Genomic DNA, 25,422 nt, shown 5'->3' with positions numbered 1-25,422 from the left:
CCCCTTAAAACACACACACACACACAAGCACACACACAGACTTGGATAGTTGGCTAGCCAATTCTCTCGCATTTCCCCTTGCCCTTTCTGTCTAGCAATTTACTCTGTTATTTATTAAATTGTTGCACTGATTGTAAGATTTTTTTAATGCCGCCTGTCCCGCAAATGAAAGGCGGTAATTTTCTTTTGTACATATATTTACTTAACTGTTTTATTGTTCTATCTCTTGCTGTATTTCATGGGATTTTCATTGGAATAGGGTGAACTTAATGCGTTTTGTGTGTGTGTGTGTGTGTGTTCGCCTTACGTATTGAAATGTTTGTTTATTTATTTATTTCAGAGTCTTGGTTTTGTTTGTGTTTTTGGAAGCCGTTGGGCATCATCGTCCCATTAACTGCGACAGAGACTGAGAATTCAATAGAATCATTAGCATGTGACATTTATGGTAGCTCATCTCAATTAACAGCTTACATTTAATAGGTTATGGGCAATAAACATATAGATTAACACTTGAAATTAGTCTGTAATGCACAGAAAGTGTTGAAAACATATACCAACAAACTGTTTAGTTAAATAAAATATCAACAAAATGGATTAGCTACTTTACTTAAATAATAAAATGCAAATGTTTATAAATATGTGAGGATAAAACTTTTAGTTGAAAAGGTCCTTTTAAGTACTATTACTAAAAGTAGTATTGCTTAAAGAGACTGATACATCAAATAAGAAACCCTCTTTAAAAAATTCTAACCCGCTTAAGCTTCAATTGATTGAAGAGAATAAATCACTACAGGGCCTATGCAAATAACTCAAAGATAAAGTGCAATAAAATGCAACTTAAAAGTTTCATTCAGTTCAATTGAAAGTTCTCAGCAAAGTCCATTGATAGATGCGAATGTATCTGTATCTGTGTGGTTCCTACTACTATTTCTTCTTTCGGGCTTGATATTAATTAACCACCAAGCAAAGTGAGGGGAGTTAGGGCAATCTGTCGAGTTGAACGAGTTGGAAATCCTTTGCACCAGGTGCTTCAAGCGCATGCGAAAAACTTTTTCTTCCACTTTGACATAAATAAGTGCACTCGTGACTTCGGGGAAGCAGATAAACCACAAGGAAAAGGAAATGTCAGACAAATTCAGATACAAACAAACTTACACAAAGAAAATAGGAATAAATATATAGTCAAATTACATTTAAATTGGGATTTATTTTGTAGCTTATGCCCGATGAAATTAGCAAAACCCAAACACATTCTTATGCAAATTGAGAAAAAATACGAAAGATTGCAAATCGTTTGCTGAGTTGTGACTGCGACAAACCAGAAAAAAAACACAAAAATGAAATTCCCTCATGAGCATGGAACAGAAACAAAAAGATCGAAGGTTAAAAGTGGGGGGCATTGCTGCAACAATACACACACACACACAGACTCATAAATTACACTCAGACTCTCGCAAAAACGTAAAATAATATTGCAATCAGTAGACCAAAAAAATGTATTTGATAAGGGTTAAGAATTACAAGCGACACACCGCCATAAAAATGGCAGAGCGAAAAAAGTCACAATACGCATATTTCACACACCCACACTTCCATATTAGCCTCAAAAGTGACCCTAATTTTGTTGTTTAGTGTAGGCAAGGAATGTATTACAAAGCAAGTAAAATGTGCTGTAGGAAAAATTCTCCTGTGCTGTTTTAGTAGATACCATATATATCCATCCAGAATAACAGATATTCACTTTTTCTCGCTTTCTTTTCTCCCTTGTTATTTTATTTAAAATAATTTCTAGGTTTATTAACCAGTCATAACATACAAAACAATGTTGTTTAGTATATATTAATTTGTTCTAACAAACCCTTTTTCTTAAATTTTAAAATAAAAGTGAAGATTTTTCGTAATTCTGTTATTAAGTTAACGAGAAAAGTAATCTAGTTTCAATCTTATTTATTTCATGTACAATAGTTTTCTTACCCGTTCTAACAACTTCATAGGGTAATGATAAATACAGAAAAATAGCAAAAATGATGTGGGAAATGTGAAAAATGTGCAATTCTAAGTTTGCTTTTTATGTTTATTTGGCTGAAGGCTCTGAAAACTGAAGCCAGTCTCTGGATCTGGACTAGGCTTAAGCCTTAGCCTTCATCTTGGGCTTCTCGGTTTCTGTTTCTGTTTCAACTTCATATTTCTCTTACTTTTATGGGTATGTGTGGGTGTGTGAGTATTTTGGTCATACAGCTGAGTGAATTTGACAAATCGTAAAATGGCACAAGCCAAAGGGAAATGGACAAAAAAAAGAAAGAGAAAACATTTGGGACAGCTTTGAGCACACACATGACCCATGAAAATAGAAAGAAATACAACCGAGTAATATGTATGTATAAACTAATGATTATTAATGCTCATAAGGATTTATGAAAAGGCTAGGGTTTTTAAACCGGCTAAATTGTCTGAGAGATGGGCCTGTTGCCTTGCTAAAAAAGTGTCATGCAATTGAAAAGAAAAAGGTTACAGTTGGAGAGTAATGGGAAGGGTCAAAAATGGCAAGGAATTGCAGAAACTTATTATACCAGCTTTTGTAAAAGGTTTTCTTTACAATATTTACCAATTTGGGGACAATTATGGATAATAAAAATAATTTATATTATTGTTTTCATATAGGTATATTATAATTTCCATATTATTGCAATATTTCTAAAGAAATTATTATTTAGAATTTAAACGATTTTTTTTTATTGATTTAACCAATAAACCGTGTAATTTATCAATTAAATTTTTGTGTTTAAAATTAATTACAAGAAATTGTGCGCATAATTATTTGCATATTAAACTTCAATTAGTTATAGATATTTTGCAAATACTATAAACATTCTCGAATGCAAATTGATATGATATCGCATGAGCACAGCAAATAATTACAATTCAAAATGCGAATACACAAATAGCAAAGTCAAATTATTACGCCGCATTTCATACATTTGAATAACAAACCTAATTGCTGCTAATGAAATGCAATAAAATCCAGAAATGCAAATTTAATTGTCATTAGTGTGATAAATAATATAAAACAGGAGGGAAAAGTGTCGTCGGGGTTATCAATAGATGCCAGTAAAATACATATACATAAAACAAAGTTGAATATAAAACCAGGCTAAAAATAAATGTGCTAATAACAATGTAAATGAATCTCATAACGAAGGTCAGACAAATCTGAGGGTAATCAGATTATTTGCATGTGCTAAAGAGACAGCATTGAAGAGAAACAATTCGAATACTAAATACTATTTATGTTAAAATATTAAAAGTATATAAAATAACCCGTCTTTAACTTTGCGACTGCTCTTAGTGGAGCAGCAGACCTTGCAATATTTAAAACAAATGTAAGAAAGCCATTTCAACTTATAGCTGGACTTTTAGATTAATTAAGAGCACTACATTAAAAATGTTGACAAACAAATAAAAAATTGACAAAAAGCTTTGAGCTGCAGCTTGCGATCAATTTCGTACAGCGAAAATTGCCTTTTTATGTAGAACATCTTTGAGATGTACGCTCTATTTCTTTAGAATTCTTATTAATTTAATTTTATTTTATTTATTTTTTTTTAATTATTTAAAATTTTTTTTTCCCGCCAAATGAACTTTCTTCCTTCTCGACTTTACCAGTGTCAAAAGCACGCTAACCCATTTCTCGGTATGGGAAATTGCCGAAAACTTTCTCGTCTGCTCTTGATGCTAATGATTGTTTGATGTGCCCCCAAAACACTAAAAGTAGACTTCAACGGGATAAGAGGGGAGAGTAAAAAAAAAAAAAGTTTAGGGGGCTGTGAAAACGTATAAAAAAGAGTGTGCTGATGGGCTAAGAAGAAGCATTGAAGCATCGAAGCTTAAATAAATACGAGTACAACGACAAACTGCCGCAACGAATTGCTCTCTAAATTTGGTCATCCTTCTCTGGTCTCTGTTCATTTGGGACTGTCCTTTTTGGTAGGTCCTCCTGCGGAAGATGTGCAAGTTCCATGACAAAAGTTTCGTAATTAAAACGCGGCCAGTGCCAATTTAAAGCGCTTTCGGCTGGTTGACTGCTTGCAACACTTTGTAGCGCAGAGATGCACAGTACTGGGCTAAAACTCACTTCATCATTTTTTATTATTTATCTAAGATTGTGGGGAAGTTGTTATATTAGAATTTCATAAGTTTAGTTTCTTTTAATTTAAGCATTAATTCAAACATTTCCTTTCTGTCGCAGTTATTCGTCTAACAGGAGAGGAACAAATCATTTAAAAAACAAAAACATTTTACAAAAGATCAAACTTTTTAACTCAAATTGTTTAACAATTTAACAAACTTTACAAATTTCTTCCAAATACCGAAATTCTCACCTCTAACTTTATGATAATTTACTAAACACATATACGCACACATGAAAATATCTGCTTTCATTGTGGGCTAAACTTTTGTAGTTTTGTGAACTTTGACATAGCCTTTAGAGACTCACTAAAAACATTTAAAGACATTTACACACACACTTGACCCACACCTTACTGGGCAATGAACAACATAAAACTATCAGGTCAAATGATATAATGACTACAGACAGTCATATAAAAGCAGTTAGACAGTCGCAAAGACGACATAAATAACGATTACACAAATTAAACCTGACCAAAACGTTACAGTGAGATGGAAAAGAGGGGGAGACAGAAAGAACGCCTAAAGACCTCAGCTGGCAGGGGATTCTAATTAAAAGTTACAACCCCAAATATGGAGGGAAATCTCTCCCATTTTTCACATTTCCTTTATTCTCTTGCCACATTTCTGATGTCTTTTTAGTGTGTGTTTCGGAGTATGCAAAAATATTGTTGACAACATGAAATTAATTTCACCCTTGAGAGTTCCTTTTATTGCTTGCTTTTTATTTTTGGGAGGATAACAAGAGTTAAATTCACACATGCGTTGGAATTCATAACTGGTTATCACTCTGGAGGAAACATGTTACACACTTGCATTGTTTGGGTCCACTGATATAAGGTACATTTGTCTGGGGGTTTGTCTGGGATATTATTGTAATCTTTTTTTTTTTTTTTTTGTGGAAGCATGGGTAAGCAAAGAAGCCAGCGAACCAAAAGCAATTAGACAACAGCAAGCGATAAGCCACAACGAAACGTACAGCAGCAACAACATCAACAATAACAACAACAATCCACTTGACTCTTCACTTTAAACACTGAAAAAAAGACCAACTTCTAAAATTAAGAACATTCTTCACAAAAAACATTAGAAATGTAAAATCTTTTTTTTTTCTTGTCATGGGTATTGAAGAACATATGTGTTCTTCAAAGCATAAGAAATTTTGATTCGTTTAATAAGAACTTGTTTTAATTTGAAATATTATTGAAACTAAGATACGCTTTTTAAATTTAAGAATTTTATGTTTATTTTAAATCAAAATTCTTAGTTCTGATTTTAATACCTTTCTTATTTTATCAATGTAGCTAAACTTAGGAGATTTATTAGCTAATAAAAAAGTTTATAGCCTCATAATTTTATATATTAAAAATGTGTCCCCATGTTTTTTTTCAATTGTTGTGTCGATTGTAGTAAATAAAATAATGTAAAAGCATTATACCACAATAAAAAAAAAGTTGGTTCTGCATCGGCCGGGAATCGAACCCGGGCCGCCCGCGTGGCAGGCGAGCATTCTACCACTGAACCACCGATGCTGTGTTGACTTCCAGTTTGAAAAGCATAAATAAGTATTGTCTTTCACTTGATTAGTTTGTTTTAGGATTGGCGACAAACTGGTTGTCTTTGGACAACTTATATTTATAATAATCAAATCATATTTCCAAGTATATAAAGTAAGTAAGCTGATAAGATAAGTCAGCTAGCGGTCAGACGAGCACATCAGATCTGTGCTAAAAAATAAATAAATTGATAAGCTTGACCGTTGTTTGCATATGGTTCTAAGAGAATTCAATAAACAGCTGGAGTTAATACATTCAGAATATCATGATTATAATGTTGACTTTCAGTATTTGAATGTTGTGCTCATTAATTATTTTTTGGGTGTGATTTACTTTATTATATGCAGAAACTAACAGCATTTTCAGAATTTTGATACTTTTGAATTCGTACTAAACAAAAATATTTAAAAATTTATCATTTTGCGCACGTTTATCCTATTTAAAATGAATTTCGCTAATATTATCGACAGATGTTGCACAACAACGAAAAATCAACTTAATTGCAAGAATTATAATAAGAAGCTGAGAAAGAGAATGAATCTGACAAGGAAACAGTCGTAGAGACGGGTAACGTATAAAACAAAAATGCAAAGAAAAATGCAAGAGAACAAAGATTAAAGTAATTAAATTCCGACCAAATAAATTAATAAAAACATGAAAGTGAATTACAGCAACAACAAAATTAAAGAAATAAATGCAAACAAAAGAATTTAATTTAAATGTAAATGAGGACAAATGGATAACACAACAGTGCTAGTGGGAAGAAATCTCTTTGTATTCATCAAAATTGTTTTTGCTAATTTGTATGTGACTTTTTAATTAGTTCGATGGACGACTGGCCAACAAGTTTCGGATCACATTTGGTGATTATACAAAATGTTTGCGGTCTGGCCTAAATATCAAATCAAAAATTTGCTACTGAAATCTGCGTAATAATGACAGATGTCCTATCATTATCACATATGTACATATTACGTATACGTAATCCTCGTTTAGTTGTCTGTTTGTCCCCAGACTTGTAATCCAAATTGGTTGTCAAAGCCAAAAAGGCTAACAGCAAAGAGAACAACAACTAGCTCAAGTGTTGTTGTCGTTGTTGTTAGGTCAATTGGGTAATTAACAATCGTAAGCATATCAAACAGATAGAGAATAACCCCATCTGTAGAACTGCACTCAGTCTAATTGAAATTAGTCTAGGGGAATCTATTAAAATCTTCAAATGCATCAGCAAAATGAATTGAAAACAAGCCCGAGCTGGAGCTTAAATTGAAACCTGAGTCACTCTTTGTCAATGTATGCAGCAACTTGCATATACATATAGTAATTCATAATTATACCCTTATCTAAAAGCAAGTCTGGGTATATATAGTAGGGTATTGGAAAGTATCTTGAGTTATGAACACAATAGCTGTGCTGAATTTAGCTATAGTTGAATAACTGTCGCTTAATAATCTTTAAATAAGTGCTATTAAAAGTGCTGCTATCTTAATAATTTTTTGTGTTTTTCACACTAAACATTAATTTTATTTTTAAAAATCTACATATAAATTACTGTCAAATGCATAGAGAAGAGGTATTTTATAGTCAAGTCTATCTTTTATATTTCGACGTAATTTAGTTTTAGTAATGGACCCTTAGATGCTGTTTGTCATTACCATTTGCAGTTTTCATTCTGAGATTGGAAACGACAGAATGACAGAGAGTGCACTCAACTAAAGAGCTGCACCACTCAACGGATGAGTTTGGTGCACATGTAATTAAGAGAACCCACTAAACAAGTACACTAAATAAGTCACAGTATTTACAGAAATTATCAGTGCTTTCTCTTGTTAAAGGCTTGGCATTTATATTAATATTTTATATTTATTCGGATTTAAATTAAATTAATGTCTTAATAGGTATAACATTGAAAGCCTATTTTGCATCGATGATTAATTTAAAACTTAATTATATTAAACTTTTGTTTTATTTACAGGTAAATTGAATGTGACAGATAACCTTTCATAGCAGCTAAACTGTCAAGGGTAATTTTTAATCTTACTATTTTATTTATAGTGTGGGGAGTAATACTGACAAAGCCGTAATTAAATTGGAATATATTTGAAAGTATGACCATTTTAAAAAACCATTTAAAAAACTAAGAGACTTTTAAAAGAAATATAACTTTAGATTGAAAATTAAATTTCCACGATTAAGAAATCGAAGGAATTGAGTAAGATTAAACAAAATTTACTGATAATAATATATACAGAATATTAAACCAAAACACACAAGAACCTTAAAATTTTTTTCAATTTAATAACTAATGTAATTCATTGAGTAAGCTTATTGCTTCTTAGTGTTTTTGCTTCTATAAATACGTAATAAGTACATCAAATACATGCAAGGCTGTTAGCTTATCAAATTCGTCACAAGACTTGTTGGCCCGTTCCATAGAAATATGTGTAAGCATATATAATTATATCGAACTGATTCTAAGCCCATATTGAAATGCGTTGTTGTTACGTTCTATGATAAATGTGTCGTAACTGTAAAATGTAGAGGAGTAAGAGTCTGTAGTCACGCTCAAAACAACTTAGCTGCTATGTGATAATTTCCCCAGCGGTAATTATACATACAAAAAATATAAGTCGCACATTATTTCCTAGTGTATTCAACAGATGAGTGCGCAATATCGATAAAACAAATAGAAGAGGAAATGACGAATATAAAATACTCTTCTTGACAATGTTTACAGTAAGTGCAAATTAACTGAGCTGACAATTTTTTTAAACACAAAAAGGTCAGTCTGTCAGTCAGTTGGTTGTTTTTTTTTACACTGTGTTAGGGTATAAAAAACTGTTTCGATTAGCGTTCAATTGAGTGCACATAACTGTTGATGAGCGTGGCACCTGTTAATTGAATTGCTCCAGTTTTATAAAAAAAAAAAAAAATAAATCGAAACTCTCCCAGATTCATAAGGTTGTTTCTTCCTGCATTTGACATGGTCTTTTCAGAATCATTATCCATAAATCTCGAACGTAATATGGCTCATTAGCAAGTCATTTGCGCGTAAATTGAATATTTTTCTTTTTAGTCAATTGATTGTGTGTTATTTGTTGTATCTATAAGATACTTTTTGCACCTGACACTTAAGTTCACCTGCAGCTAAATTAAACCAAGCGACCGGTGATAATTTGTGTTTTTCATTAGCATTACGCTAAAGTGTTTGGTCAATGGGCCTACCGTAAATATTTCACGTATTTTCAGCTTCCAGTCTGTATGAATAACTGTGTTAATTGCACTGATTACAACATTCGTTGCACGATTTCAGAAAGTTCAGCAACCCAAAGAATATGTAAACTACTTATTATAATCTACAGAAAAGTGGTGTGTAGTACAGTTATTGTTCAGCGATGAAATTTGCAAACCGATATAGTTAATTAAGTCATATTTGTGTGTATTTTTTGAGTTTTGAGTGTATTTTGTTATTACCCACTGAAAAAGGAAACCCAAATTCAGTTTAAGATAGTAAAATTTTTTTTTTTTGGATATATAAGCTTGGGTATACTTCTGTATAAAAACAACAACAGTTTGAATTGCACAATTGTTTATCTTTTTGGTTGATTTTTTAGCTCATCAGACAAAAAATCAGATAAGCTTAGATGTTCTCTAGTTAAGTGCAATTAAACGATGGCATTAAATGCCTTAACAGGTTTTATAATAAAATAGATAAACTGCACAGCTGTTGTTATGAAAATGTATTGTATATATAACCGTACAGTTGCAATTTACTGGGCCTCAGATCTGTGGACATGTTTACTGACTATAATTATATATATATATTTTTTTTTTTTGCACGGGGCTTTACCCGATTACGTAATGACCCCAGGGTATAGTTTCTTTGGTTTCAATCGTGCTTCAATAGCATCAAATTCCACATTAAATACAATTGATTATCGGGAAATTCTATTGTTGTTCAGAATGCTCCAATGTTCCAGGAAATTTTATAAATATAAATAACTTAAATTATTTCAGTCGACATTTATTGCTGAACTCAGTTGTGCATTGATTCGCTCTGACGGTTTGCCTATAGTTAAGGGTAAATTTTTGATACAGCTTTTGGCAAAAACACAAGTTATATGTAACAAAATATAAATATATATTAACGGGTTCGGCTAATTAGTAGCATTAGGGCTCAAGGCAATGAATAAAGTAAATAAAAGTATAAAAAAGTTTATAATGTACTTTTAACTTAAGTATGATCTACGTGTAGATGTTATAAACAAAAAAAGGGCAACTCATTTTTAAAGCTCAGCACAAATTTCTCAAGAATACAAAAATATTTTTGTTGTGTTTATTTTGCACTTTAGGCCTAGAACCATTTCCGTTTCATTGACCCAAATAAATGAAGTGAGTAACAACTAGAAACTACATAAAGTTCTTATTAATATGAAGGAACATATCAAAGCAAAACTTGCATTTAAAGCGGCTTATATAAAGCTTTAATAATTTTGTTTACTAGCTTAGAAGACCTCTTAATTTTCTTCAATTTATAAATAGATCACTATATTTGATACTTATGGGTATGTATTTTATAAAATTTACATAAATTTTATAAAATTCTCTATGAAAACAATTATATTGCGAGAAACTAAAATGAAAAAAGGAATATTAAAGAAGGCAAAGATACAAATAAGACACAACTTCCGCTTTTGGACACGTGCCACTTGACAATCAATTGGAAACTTATATTAAAAATACCACGCAAAATGTTGAACAATTCAAGGTTATCACTTCAATGATGTTAAGTTTATTTTTGGCAATCGAAGTGTCGAAATGGTTGTTATTTGTTATTGTATTAAGTTTTTAAATTTTAAATTAAATAAATTCGATGCGCTCACTGAAATCGAGAATAATTAAACTCAGTGAAGAAGTGAGCGGACCATGAAACTTATTTCAATGTCAATGAACATGCAAATGAAACTGTACATAAAACTCAAGTGCCAACGTCACAACTCACTGAAAACTGATGCCACTTGGATAGTTATAGTTCCTATATATATATTGTTTATATGAGCATGTTGAAAGGTCAGCTATTGAGTGGGTCTGTCTCTCTCAATTGTATTGTGTAACTTGAAAATGTTTAAATATAATTAAAACAAACCTCATGGCAACTCGAAGCTTCTCAAGATGTTTGTTGGCTTTTTGAAGTTGACTGAGTCAAATTATACTCGTCTTGTCGGTATTTCTTTGAGTTGTGTTCATTGACTGTCTAAAGTAGCCATCGACCATAGCCTTTGATCTTTTGACTAATCACAGAACATAAATTTCTCGAGTGCCCAGATCTTAGTTCTTCAGCTGCACATGAGAACATGTTGTTCATTTAATTTACTTGTACTTAGTAATTTGTACTTAGATTTAAGACGATCACATGAAAATTTGTTTTTTTTTTTTTAATTTTTATTGATTTCCAAAAGCAATGTCGATTTACCTCTTGATTGAAGCAGCTAGTGAAGCTAATAAAGTTGTCTTATTTGTTTTATTATATATTTCTATAATTCCATTGTATTGAATTTAAAATATTTAGTTTTCAATAATTATTTTTAATTTCAAATAAAATAAATGAGTTCTGAAATACAACATGTAAAGAATAAAATTGATTATTATTAGAATTCCTTAAATATGCCGAGTACATTGAGCTGAAAAATTGCATTAAATCGAATAAAAAAAAACCTATTAAAAGAAACATGGAATAAACCAGAAATGAATTTGAAATAGAACCAAACGAATACCAGTCTCAGATATTTCCATATGACCTGCTTTACTTTGTGTCTCGATTCTGAACGATGTTTAATCGAGTTGAGGTTGGGGTTGGTGTTGGTGGCATAACGAACATACATATGTATAACAGATGAGTTTATGAACACCTAAGCCATGCATAAGTCATGTGGCATGGGGATGTAGCATGTGGCATGTTGTAAATGCGGCCAACGAGCTTAGTTTGTGCAACCTGCCTGTGTGCTTGATTTCTAATTTTTGCTTGCCTTTGATGCCTTCATTTGAGTTCGATTTTTGCACTTTTATCACACACAATCCCTCATCATGCCATTTTCTCTCTCTTTCTCTCCCTTTATTTCTTTGGCCTATTCTCAGGTGAAATGTAATGAAAATTTGAGCACTTCAGGTGTTACAGTGACCGAGTCTTGCCATTCTGTTAGTCAAATGCAGCAGACTCTTTGACTTGCACTCAATTGGCAATCATACAAGCTGTAAGATTGCCATGTTCAATTGAAGCTCTGGGAGTTTCATCTGTCAATGAAGTGTCGAAATAAATTTAACTTTCACTTTTGGTCTTGTAATGCAAAACTCGCAAATAAATGATTAAATTGTTGAACCTTAAAATTAGTTGCATCCTATTGGAGTTTTAAACTTTTTATCGAAAATTTAAGTTCAAAATTTGAAAGAGAAAAATTTAATATGAATTTTAAAAATGCAGGCTCTCTGTGCGGAAGAGAATCGGTTAAGCGGTTTATGGTTTAAAGTTTCATTTAAATTAAACCTGCCTCAAGACTATTTAAAAAGCTAATAACAATTGATAATAAAACGTTTAATTTGGCCAAATTCTATTATATTGAAGAACTCCCTATCTTAATATTGAAACAATTAAAAAGAAAGTTCCAATCATATTGAGATAATAATCCTGCCACATTGTTAAATAGATAAATTGAAATGGGTTTTCATGAAACTGTTGTGTGGCGCTCACTAAGTCTGGGTAAATAAGATACGCACCACAAATGAAACTTCATATCTTGTCCAGCGATTATGTGTTGTTAAAATGGAGTTATAGCTTGCTGTTGATAAGGTTACTGCAGTTACATACACACACCCACATCCATTTGTTGTTATGCTGCCACAGGATCCGTACTTTGTTGTCGCACACAATAAACTCATACGCTCTGAGAGGCAAAAAAGCAATTTCGCATAAAAGCCACAACAGACAAAACCAAAGGAGCCCCAAAAATGGCCGCAAATTCATTCCCAATGACAGACATATGAAAATAATGCGTGCCAAATTTTCAACGCAGTTACACAATACACAATGCTGCTTTCTAATAACGGCTGTCCCCCAACTGAAACCAAACTCCAAACCAAACCAGACGCAGACATAGACCAAACTCAACTTAACTCAACCCAATCCAAAAATTTTTGTAATGTGCTGGCGTTGGCAACGAATACAAATGGACAATGACTAAACCAAAAAATCTCATTCGCCAGGCTGGCAAATTAGCATACATGTGGAAATGTGTGAAGCAATTACCGAAACACAACAGCAACAACAACAACAGGCTAAACCTCAACTCTTATTCACCCTCTCCCCATAGGGGGTAATTTGGGCCAGAATTGCATTGAATGCATTTGGCTGGACGATACCAAGTGGCCTTAACTTGTGCCCTAAAGCCAAATTCAATTGTTTGTCAATCAACAAACATGCATAAATCCTATAATTGTGTCGCAGGCAGTTTTACACCCCCCATTCCGGCCTACTTAATTTCAACCCCCTGTAAGAAATTTCCTTTTCGACTCACCTAATTGTTATTTCACTCTTCGAAAGAAATGCTCTTAATGTGAATTTCCGTGTGGGATTCAAAATGGGGTTGGCTTGTATTTTGTAACCCTTGTACTCCTTTTTACCCCCTTTTTACACCCTTTTACCACTGATGACCCATCACCATGTTGCACTGACTGTTGCTGCACTTTAATGCTAAAATGTTTTGCGGTTAATGTCACAATTAAGTGCCATGTCAATTGGTTTGTCAATTGCATATGCATTGGCCAGACCATTTATTTGTTTGAAGAGAGTTACTAAGAGTGATAGAGAGAGAGAGAAAGAGACAGAATGAGTGAGAGGGTGTTATTTCCATAATCACCAGGAATCGTTGACATGTTTAAACTTGTGCGGCACTTCTCACTTGTCATTCAATCTTTTGGGGCTTAGAATGCGGACTATAGATTCGACATACTTATCATTCCATTCAAGTACTTTGGTATCTTAATAAACATGGGTTGAGACTTGAACATGGCATTTTGTAAATGATTTGCTAATTCAGATACATTTCTATAGCTTATTAAAAATGCATGATCTGCTTAATTACAATATCACTTAAAGCCATGGAAAGCAAGAAATTGAAACGAATGACAAAATATTAATTTATTAAAATTTACAATTATTTATATATAGTATTTAACAATATTTTAATATCTTAAAACTGTGTTGGTATCAGTGAAAGTCTTAATACATATGAACACGGAGGACACAAACACTTTAAATTATGTTAGCCTATTAAAAATATTTAATTAGCTTGATAAATTAGCAAAGTATGAAATATTTATTTAGTATTGTTCATTACTATTTTTACTATCTTTACCACTTTTTTAATCTACTTTAATCGTCAATAACTTTATAAATATTTAACAAAATTGATTAAAATTTGGCTGCGAAATGTGTTGCAATTGTTGTTACGAGTATTATGATTTTATAGTTTCCCATGTGGTTGCTGTTCCTAAAAGCCAACCACACACAATTTTGATATTTTGCCACTATTTTGTGGGACACATTTGTTGCAACATTTTTGCATAATCCATTTTAGCAGCGGGCTTTACTTATTTGTTTAGATAACAACAGAGTTGTCGAGGCCCGAACTGAGATAAGCTCCATGCCCAGGGTCACTGTAACAATGGCTGTCATATTTACAGAGTCCCGATGTCCTGTGGACCGCCAGCAGTTTTCAGGAGATAGGGGAGCTGTTGGACTAGACCAGACCAGGCAAAGTCCTTTATCAAAATGCGGCTTAAAATATTGTGCGCAAATATTTATATGACAGGTGCATGAAACGCTCAAAGTGCGAATGTGTGTATGAGTGTGTGCAGTGTGTGTATTAGTGTCAACTTGTCATATGTAGTTATAGCAGTACGTATACGTAATATACGTATACGTATTTTTATGCATATAGTATCGTAGTGCCTAAAACCGTTAATGAAAGGCGCTCAGCTTAATGGAGATTTATTGTTTTCCACATGCTCAGCCATAAAGTGTGGCTCCTATTGTTGTTTTTGTTGTTTGATTGTTGTTGATGCCACCTGGATAACTTTTCACTCTGACAATCTTCCTGTCAGCATGTGTCGTTGGTTTTGGTTCCCGTTTCTCTATTCTATTCATACATACAGTTACTTTTTTTATCGTTAATGTGCTAAGCGCACAAACAGAACACGATGGTGATTTATTAACCTTTTGGCCAAATTGCCGGGATAAGTATGATAAGGGTTGGTGAGCATTCAGGAAATATTACGGGGATTATAAATTAACCAAAATACGTGTCTGATTGCATGCTTCTCCAGTAATCATGCCACAAAACTGTTTTTTTGTAGTATATTAATCATACGCCATGTTGCCACTAATTTAAGAATATGAATGAAGGAAGCATTTTTTGTGACAACAAGAGTTTGAATCAAGTTTAGTTTGTATCCCATTGCCAGATGTGAAGTTGTCATCATATGAAATCAATAAGAATAAACAAATATGCAGCAGGAAAGCATATTTTCTGACAACAAGAATCAAAATTAATAAGTCTTATGATATATTCAAACTCATAAGCCGACAATAATTAGGATGATTTTGTAATTGAGCCTTCAATAGAGTTTGGTTTAATTGACTTGAAACTGAATTCATCTAAAGTGAAATCGTGTCATAGTCCAAAAGCAATTGCGGAACCTTATAGTATAGCCGTTATGTGTGTATGCTTTAATTCAAAGTCTCCGCTTTAGGCGCATCAGCTATTCAATTCATGCCTAATTTCATTTAACAAAACAACAACATGATGAGAGGATGAACACAATATGAGAAGGAGTTGAGTTTTACTAATTAGTATAGGCAGCAATTAGCAGTAATTAAATCATATTCAAAACATGCTTCTCCTTGCTGCTTTCTGTCTGACTGTGTGTCTGTCTATCCCTTTCGTTGAAAACCTTTAGCTCTGTGTTTATTTAAAACATCCACCGAGGACTTAACCACGCACAGCGTAAACTTTAGCGATTTGCTTTTGACCTGGCACACGACGAACCAAATGAATGACAGGCAGACAGAGGGACGGAGAAGCAACTTGGGGGCAAGTAGGTAACCGAACCCGAATGCTCTGGTGCGGGTGCAACCAAGCGGTGTCCACTTGACACACATAATCGTAAGGATGCCTTCTTCCCTCCCTCACCCTCTCTCGCTCTCCCTCCCATTCTCGCTCTCTGAAGACGGCAAGTCAACAATGCGCAAGGGTTTGGGTGAGAACTTAATGTTGGGTGTGAGCTGGTCTGTGGTGCTCTTGGCGTTCGTCTGTCGCGTTCCGGTTGCGGGCAACACCTTTTTTTTATTTGGACTGAGCAAAAAGGATTTTCCAAGCTGCAGATAAAATCGTTCACCGCAAACTAGTGCATTTTATTTTTTTGGTTTTGGCACAGATTTCGACTTGGTTTCTCGCCCTTTTGTATACCCTTTAAATAATAGAGAGGTTATTTACCACGAAATAGTTGAATTCTAGATCTACATAATAATGTAAACTTGAAATATTGGCGGATTAAAATAAAATATTCAATTTATTTGTTGAAAGTTTGTTTTTGGTATAAAATATATTTTTGTCTCATATAAGTTTATCGGAATCACAGAATAATTTTAACAAAAAGCTGAAAACCAGCAACTTCAGTGCGAAATATGTAGGATATCAGTTTAACGAGTTGTCTTAACCCAAAGCGTTCTTACTTGTTCTTGTTTATGTTTGGCATTTAAATTCTAAGCGACTGCGGCTTATTGAGTGTAGCCGGGCTTTTGGTACAAAACTTTGAAAGCTTTAAGTCCATGTTCTTGATACAAAATTCTCTTGTGCCGTCTGTCGTCACGTTTTGACTGCATTTCATTTAAAACTTTGATCAAAAGGTTTTACAAAAAAATATAAAAATAAGTTGGAGTTCGGTGAAAATACATTGGTGATGTGCCCAAAATCTACACACAAATTAAGTGCTAAACTACATTGAGTTGATAGTAAACCGATAAACAAATAAACAAACAAACAGGAAGGCAAATAGACCGACAAACTAATTCTCGAAATGTGTGCGTTAATTTCAGCTTGAAATATCCTGAATATCTGGCAAATCTCAATCAAAATAAACATTAACTTTTTGAAGGGACACAACGACGCACTCAGTTGCCTCATTGGCGGCGCCTTTGGGCTTGAACTCAGAACACAGCAAAGCACAAATATACCTAATTGAGTCTCTCCTATTTAGCTTTACTTTCCGCTGTAACACTTCACTCTCCCTTCTCTTATATACTACGTACTTATTTCTATTTGTATCTATTATCTTTACAGTTAAGTCTGGCGTCTGGATTCTTGGTTTCTGAAGTCTGCAAAGTTCACATAAAATGTGAGTGTTAATTTATGCTCTAGCATACTTTTTGGCGTTGGACCACACATAAAAAGCAAATAAATGTATATGTATTTGTATATCTGGTATATAGACTTAAGGGATGTTTATTCAATGAGCATTTGTACATTTGGACACGCCAATATTCTATGCCATTTCGAATCTAGGCACGGGAATTCCATTTGATTGACATAAAGAAACAAGAAACTAAAGATTAATGAGCAGGCTGATGCTAAGCAGATAATCAAGTTTCTATCACTAAATCTGAATTACATTTGTAAATTCAAATAATTCAATGCATACAAATTCCATAGAAAATAGCTTGCAAGAATATTTATATAACTATTGCGGTAAAATGAAATGCTTCTCCGTTCCTTCATTAATCTGATTAAATTAATTAATTTCAGTTTTTTTCCGTTATTTATCTCTGTGAAATCCCAATTTTTTTTGTAATTTTTGACTTGACTGCATTTAATTGAGTTTGATTTATATTCTTTCGAAATCGACTTCAGATTAAACGTTTATATTTATACGGTATATTGAAAACTCTTGAACTAAATCCAATCAGAAAACTTCACATAAATAATTGTATTCTTAGGTTAATATTGATTTACAGAATAAATTTAAACACACATATTTATGATGATTTCCATTTATTAAAACGCTTTGTCAGTCGACGCATTTAATATCTGTCAACTAAAAGCAAATCAAAGCAAAATATAAATTGTTGGGGGAATAAATAAGAAAAAAGTGAAAAATGTAAAGTGTCCTTATCATTTTAGACCTTAGAAATCCATTTCATTATGCATAATGTGCACATTTTTTACGCTAAAGGATCTCACGCTCAGATTGAGTGGGGGATTTTCGCAGGACTACATCAACTTATTTGTGCTTGATTTACATAAAAATGCAAATAAAGTGAACTATTTTCAGTATTACGTTGGCCAGCCTCAAAGCCATTTGGCTTATTGTTAGTGTTTGCCTGACAGTTGATAAACACATCATAAAAAAAAAATATATATATATATAGTTGGAAATACATTTAAATATATATGTAAAAGGCTGCTTTGGTCTTGGATAAGGCTAAATTATATTCATATTGGAGACCAAGAGGTACATATTTTTGCCATGTCAGACTGACAGCCAACCAGCTTCAATTTCAAATCAAATTCCTTTTTCCGACAATTTATTTTGCTTATATTTTTGGCTGCACAAATATTTGCCTTCAACGACAACAACAACGATAACGATAACAATAACGATGGCGTTGACAGCGAAGGCCAAGAAACGTACGATGGCAACCAACAACAACATTTGACATTTTGTTGTTTATCTGTCTGTCTGTTCTGTCTATCTTTTCTGTCCCTCCATGTCTGTGATGTTCGTTTGTTTGACAATAAACATGAAAATGCGATTTTTAGTTTTTTGTCTTTCCGCCAACGCGTTTGCACTGCGGTTGTTATTGCCTGTTATATACCCTGTAAAATGACTAAAGTGGACCAATGAAATTCAAGATTACTACAACTTCATATTGCCATCAACAATTGACTCGTAATATATTTGGAAATGGTTGAAAAGATCCTTAATTTTTAGCAGAACGGCAGAAGTAAGACCAATGCTCAAGATAATGATTACTTAAACAAATTAAAAGGGTATCTAAGTGAATCTTCGATTGTCATTATCAGCTTCTGATTATAGGGTATCTTTTTAGTCATGGGTTGTAAACTTATAGATTGCTATACTAAAAGTATGTGCCATTAAGGGCTTTTGTTTTACTTTCAGCATCACGTAATGCGTAAATCCCCTTTTGTCACATTATAAATGCATTATTTTCTTAGGTTTTGGCTTTAGTATATCACAATGTCAATAAATTTATATAGATTCAATTATGCCAATGTCGGTGACATTATTCGTGTTGAAATTGAAAGTGGATTTAAAAAAAATGTAAGAAAGCAACGTTTACGAATGGCTTAAAAGGAGAAATTTCCAAAATCGAATGCTCTCTTGCGAGCATAAATACAAGAATGTAATAGATGATATTTTTCTACGTTGATTCATTGCGGCCCTTCGGCTTGAAATATAATTTAGAAAGCAAATGTTACGTATACGTAATATTTCAAGAAGGCAAACCCGACAGCGATTAAGCGTATCGCTACTGAATAATGGCAAATGATTAGACAAAACAACAAAGGCCCATCTCTTGCCCTTCTTTAAAAGAGTGCCCGCAGCAGTTTCTAGCCATAAATTAGCCAGTTAGTAGGTTGGTCCTCACACAAAACATTGGAGAGAGAAAACCATAGTCGAACCGAACCGAAACAAACTGCACGTAAAAACGTCTGTTTTTGCTATAATTGGCCACATATTTTGTTGGTTGAAGCCAGCCAGCCATCCACCCATTCAGCCATCTAGCCAGGGCCAGGTGAAATGGCCAAAAAAGTTAACTTGGCAGCAGGCAACGGGAATATCGTGGTTCTCTGTAATGTGGTGGTGCTGTGTGGTGGTGTGGTGGCATTGTGTGGTGATGTTGACGGTGTACCTTGCATACTGCCAACTGGGGCACATCAGGCTTATCAATAAATTTTAGACAGTCCTGGGGTTTTGAGCACATGAAAATGGCAAACCTATGCTAAAAATTGTCCCAGGTTGATGTTTGTTATGGAAATCCTTGCACAGAGCAGCCCAATAATTTTCTGGATAGTTGCAAACAGGCCGCACTGTTTGTTTGAAAAGGCTGTTATGGAAATTAACCCAGAAGAGATTTGTAGTCTGTGCGGACCACAAAAATTACTGATAAAGTCAGAGAGCAATTGGAATTGAAAAAAGATATAATGTGAATTGCCTGCAGATACAATATGCAAAGCATAAAAGATTTCAAATCAAATGTGAAATGCATTAAAAGTAAAATAGTTATTTTATAGATCTATATTTAAATAAAATAATGACAACAACTTCATACTACTATAGCCAAGTTTAAGACCAAGCAAATACATTTCTAAGTGCAGAAAGAAAAAAAAACATATTGTAATGGAACCTTGGAAGGAAAGAGCGGGAGGAACGATAAACTTGAAAGCGACACAGCAGGCGAATAAAAGGCAATTCAATCGACGACACACAAATTGTGTGGCCAAGATAAGGCGAGAAGGAAAGCCAGAACCTAGCTCGGCAACTCTGAACCTGCAAATCTATTGGCAAATGTTGTATGCTTGCAACTGTTGCAAAAACAAAATAAAAATGTAGAATGCAATGCAGAATGCTCTGCCAATGCGATTTTTATAATAAAATAAAGTTTACATAAATGTTTTCTCAGCAAATATAGAAAGCATAGAAACAAGACATGAGGAATTTCAAAGGATGTTAAGCTGCAGTCAGTCGGCCGAGCTAGTTGAGAAGCTAGATGTTGTCATTCCTTTATTTTCGTATTTTGTGTTTATACTTTTTGTTGACGTTTGTGTGGCACGCATCTCATCGGATAGATTTGTGTATATACACTGAAAAAAAAGACCAAGTTCTAAAATCAAGAACATTCATCTTAAATATTTTGTTCTTAAAATAAGATTATATCAAGACCAAATTACTAAAACTAAGATTATTAATCTAAAAAATCTTAAAATCTTAATATAAGAATAAAAATCTTAAATTGTTAGGAAAGTATAAATAGGTACTATTTCGCATCAAACAAATTATGGCACCGTGGCGCTCTGGTTAGAGAGACCGCTTCAGTTGTGAAGCAGTAGGCGGCGGTTCGAATCCCCCTCGTAAAAAATTAAAAAAACATTTATAAAATTACTAAAACAGAATAAAATATAAATAAATCAAAATTTAAAAATAAAAAAAAATATAAATATAAAAAAATAAGTTTAATTTATTTTATTTTTTGATTTTAATTTTAAGAACATATATTCTTAAAATAAGAACTTGGTCTTATTTAAAATGTTCTTAAAATCAAGATGTGTTCTCTTAATTCAAGAATTTGATGTTCTCGACGCATTTTTTAGACCGAAAATCTTAGTTCTGAGACCAAAATCTTGTTTTTAGAACATTTTTTCTATCAGTGTAGTGTTTTTTATACCCTGTACATGAGGTAGCATAACTATTAAACTAAACGAATATAATTCTGATTTTCTAAATAGATAATTATATAATTACTTTCTGATTTACATTCTTTTCCAGTTCCTAAGGTAAAATATGTGTTCGTATTTTTTTTTTTTTTTAGTGAAGCACTTTCTGATTTATTTTTGCCAATCAACCATTCGTTAAATTTAATTTGCATAATTGATTGAAGATCGGATTCTGTGTTTGATGTCGTTAAGCAAACGTCCTAAGTCAAATATTTGTGGGTCTGGTGTTAGTTTGATGTATGATTTTCATACCTGGGTTTGCACTTTAATTGGGTATAATTAAACAACCTCTGGTTTGCTGCCAGACACTGTGAACTCAAAGGTAAAACAAGCACAAATACTGACGGCCATTTTGTTGTGCACTACTATACAATAACAAAAAATATGGCAACTAGCTGACATTCTGGTTGGCAACCATCTCCTTCTGTATGGTTGTACCTTGTTGCGACCTCGTTGCGATTGCCATGTGGGTCAACCATATATTGACCACGAAATGGCAAACATTCTCGTGGTTATTTCATAGTTCAAACGTGCTGGCAAATAAATAAAATATTGTATTGTACGAGTTGAAAGACTATACGAAAGATTGCGGCTTTCTGAACGATATACAAATAAAATGAAATACCAAAAATGGCAGAACTGCAGAGAAATTACTAACAGCTGCGGTGAGACGAGGTCTTAATAAAAATTACTTAAACTTTAAAAAAAAAATATAATATTCAGATGTGTTACATTTTTGGAACTCCCCTAGTTGTTATTTATTTGTTCAAGATGTTTTTTTATTTTGAAAGTAAAATGATTTTTGTACGTGAAATTAATAAATAAATTCTTATTGGTTTCTGGCCTTGTTTTCGTTAAGGGTATTCACAATTTGGCTTTATTTATTGCCTTATAGTTATTATCGCAAGTGGCTGAAGGCTTTACTCTTGACGACTACGTGAGCACTACAATGGCAACAACTATTTATTTGCCACAACAATAAAAACAATAACAATCAACAATTTCTTGAAAAAATATAAAGAATAAACGAGTTTTATGGTATTGGTAAAACGGAATGCATTTTGTGCAAGCCAATATGCATGAGTATGACTATATGTATGTGTATTTATCATATAAAATTCGTTTTACTGTAAGAGTTATTGAAAAGTATTGGTCCAACAACAATAGCAATAGAAAAAGTCACACGAAATTTTGCTGAGTATCCTTTTAGTTTCCCGAAGGCAGCTGCTGCTTACTTCTATTGATCGACTGACTGATTGAATGACTGACTGAAGTGGTTTTTTTTCTTTGTGTGGAAAGTAAACATAAGCACGAATTTAAGATGAAGGTTTACTTTATTGGATAAATATGTTGGTGTATGTTACTCTGACGAATCGAGGTTCACTTGATGCATTGGATTGTGAATGAATGCGTAAATGCTCAATGTGTATCGCATTTCGGAACATTTTGGCTATTTGCATAAACCCGTTGAAAAAAATGTTCCGAATTTGTATATTCGCCGATAGATAAATAAATACAAATTAAACAAATATATTATACTATTACTCACAGTGCAGTTGCTTTGAGCTTAGCTAATGGCAACTCTGTTAATAAAACGATTATAAAGGAATAGGATAAAACTTTGTTGTTACAAATCAATTGAGATATTAGCTGCAAGTTAAAAAGAACGATGAATACCAATTTATAACAAGTGGAGTATTTCTTATTGCAAACTAATGGACTTATAAGATGCCATACAGCAAGCATAAAAAAATAATTTTGACGAAGCTTCAAAATTCTTTTGAGTTGGGGCTATATGTAGATAATCGTGCATACTCAATAGTGCTAGAATACAGGATATACAAATTAAAGTGGAGTAAACAAGAAAATGGTTTTTATATATGTTTTATTATTTATTTGATGCGCTCGTTTGGCGTTTATTTATTTAACTGTGTGCGTGGGCAGTTGGCAAATGCGTGTTTTTTTAGTTTTTCATTTCAATTGAGCTTCCATTAACAAATTGCGTTTCGGCCTCGGCCCTCGGCCCTCAACTTTTATTGCTGCGTACGTACAAAAATTGCACTATTTGTCGTCGATGTCATTGGTTGATGTGTTTGATGAAATTTTGTACTCATTCTCTTCATTTATTCCTTTATTGAAATGACTTATTTTTTCAGGCTGTAAAGATTATATTTTTTACTGTCGCGCTTTGTTTTAAAAGGTGAGCAAAACAATTTATCACAACTGGCACAGGTTTTGTCGAGAGAATTTTGCGAACTATTTTTTTTGTTTGACCAGTAAATTGAATTGCTATTTCGGAAAATAGATACTTTCGGGTGAAAGCAAAATAAAAAATGACCAATAATTTATGTTATTTTTTACTTTAAACTAAAATATCTTGGACTTAAACAAATTTTTAAAGTGTTCTAAGATCTTTATACATAAGACACTCTATAGCATAATTTATAAGCATTTTGCCTTTTCAATAACATGTCACACTACGGACCCCGAACCCACTTCAACACTTTGCGGTCTTAGCAAGCACTTTGTTCTATACTTGACAGCTGAACCACTGAACCACCGAACCACGTAACCACCCAACCAAACACTTTCATCTTAAGCATACAACTCAACTGCTAAATTATGAACAGCCTTTATTGCTCTGCAAACCTTGACCGCATGACAAGCTGAAAATGTTAAGTAAAGCCATGGTAAATGGCATAGGGAACCGCAGGATCGAGGAGGGAAGAAGGTCAGGAATCGCAACGGTCCAGTGTTAGATGATGGGTAGCCATAAATTCCTGAAGTTTTAAATTAATTCCCAAATTTTGCACTCAATTAGCTTGTATTCGACATTTAATCAAGATACTTTGAATATTTACTCGTATATTTAAATTACTTTATTTACGGCCCTACTGCATTAATAAATACCCTCGGAATGCGTGAGAAAGGACATTGAGGGATGGAATAGAATAATACGACAAATAAGATGTGAGTTGTCAATAACCAAATTTTACAGTAAACACTTTGCTTTGAATTAGCCAAAAAAATTTCGGACAATTTAAAGCTAATATTTTTTAACACGATATAAATTATTTAGACATTACATTGAAATAAATATTTTTTTTGGGCATAAACTTTGCTACAGCAACGAATTTTGTTTGACATGTATGACAATTTCGCCCACAAAGCATTGTCAGTTGCTATGAAATGTATTATAATAAAATATATTAGTATAATAATACTTTTTTATAGGTTTTTAAAATTCATTCATTTGTCATTAAAATGTCAAAATATTATAAAAAAAACTTGCGTAATATACACTTGATCATTGAGAATTTCTTGCCGGTCGAAAACTTAGCTACAGGTCTCATCCATGATAAGAATAATTATGTTAATAGATTTATGTGCACCTAACTTTTACAGTCTACAAGGAATTTACATATCTTAGTTACAGGGTATATCCATAATCTGGCATCTATCTTCATTGTGGTTGCCCATTGTTGAATTGTTGCGTCGCAGTCTTTAACTTGCCGCACATAATTTCCAATTAGGCTACACGATGTGGCATTAAAATGAGTAAGTAAAGCATTTTACGCTCTGCAGAATCATAAATAATTGAATAACTTACTCATTTCTCTGTTGGTTATGACTTTGGGCAAAAACAATTCCATTCCAGTTGCTACATTCATTTTTTTCTCCCGATGCTGCCGCGTGGTAAGGAACTTCCAGACTTTGTTTCTTATCTAACGCTGACATGCACATTATGCTCTTTTTTTCCACTCTCTCTCATTCTGTATGTTGTTTCTCTGTCCCTCATTCGCTTAGATTTGTCACAATTTTGTTAAAGCGAATATTGCAGCAATTTGTTGTTGCCCCTACAGTCCTTCTACCGTTTATCAATCATAATATGCTGCTGAGTAGTCTCATTAATGTTGGCACTTGGCACGATTTCATCCTGTCTCTGTCTGGTTTTGGTCGTCCAGTGTTTCAGTGCTAACTTGGCCAACTGTCGCTGACTTCCACTTATTGCTCAGTTCACGTAATTGCGTTATACGCTGATTTATGCTTATCTCTTAGTCATATTTTTACATTTACCTTTATCTCGCTTTACCGTCGGACTGTTGACCTTA

At 33.1% G+C, this 25,422-nt stretch overlaps 1 protein-coding gene and 1 non-coding gene across 4 annotated transcripts in view; one reads left to right on the top strand and one right to left on the bottom strand.

Annotated features, from left to right (window-relative positions):
- LOC117789427 (furin-like protease 1) overlaps window positions 1-25,422 on the top strand; it is a 161,138-nt gene that overhangs the window by 35,412 nt on the left and 100,304 nt on the right. For all 3 annotated transcript variants that reach the window (XM_034628453.1, XM_034628451.1, XM_034628455.1), the window contains exon 2: window positions 17,138-17,192. The gene's annotated coding sequence lies outside the window, so the exon portion shown is untranslated. The remainder of the gene's footprint in view (window positions 1-17,137; window positions 17,193-25,422) is intronic.
- Window positions 5,650-5,720, bottom strand: Trnag-gcc. The gene has a single exon. It is a non-coding gene; the product is annotated as a tRNA-Gly (tRNA).

The sequence above is a fragment of the Drosophila innubila genome (genome assembly GCF_004354385.1).
Source record: "Drosophila innubila isolate TH190305 chromosome 3R unlocalized genomic scaffold, UK_Dinn_1.0 2_E_3R, whole genome shotgun sequence".
NCBI lineage: Eukaryota > Metazoa > Arthropoda > Insecta > Diptera > Drosophilidae > Drosophila > Drosophila innubila.
The sequence above is the reverse complement of the archived record's forward strand: the minus strand, read 5'-3'. Positions and strand labels throughout refer to the sequence as shown.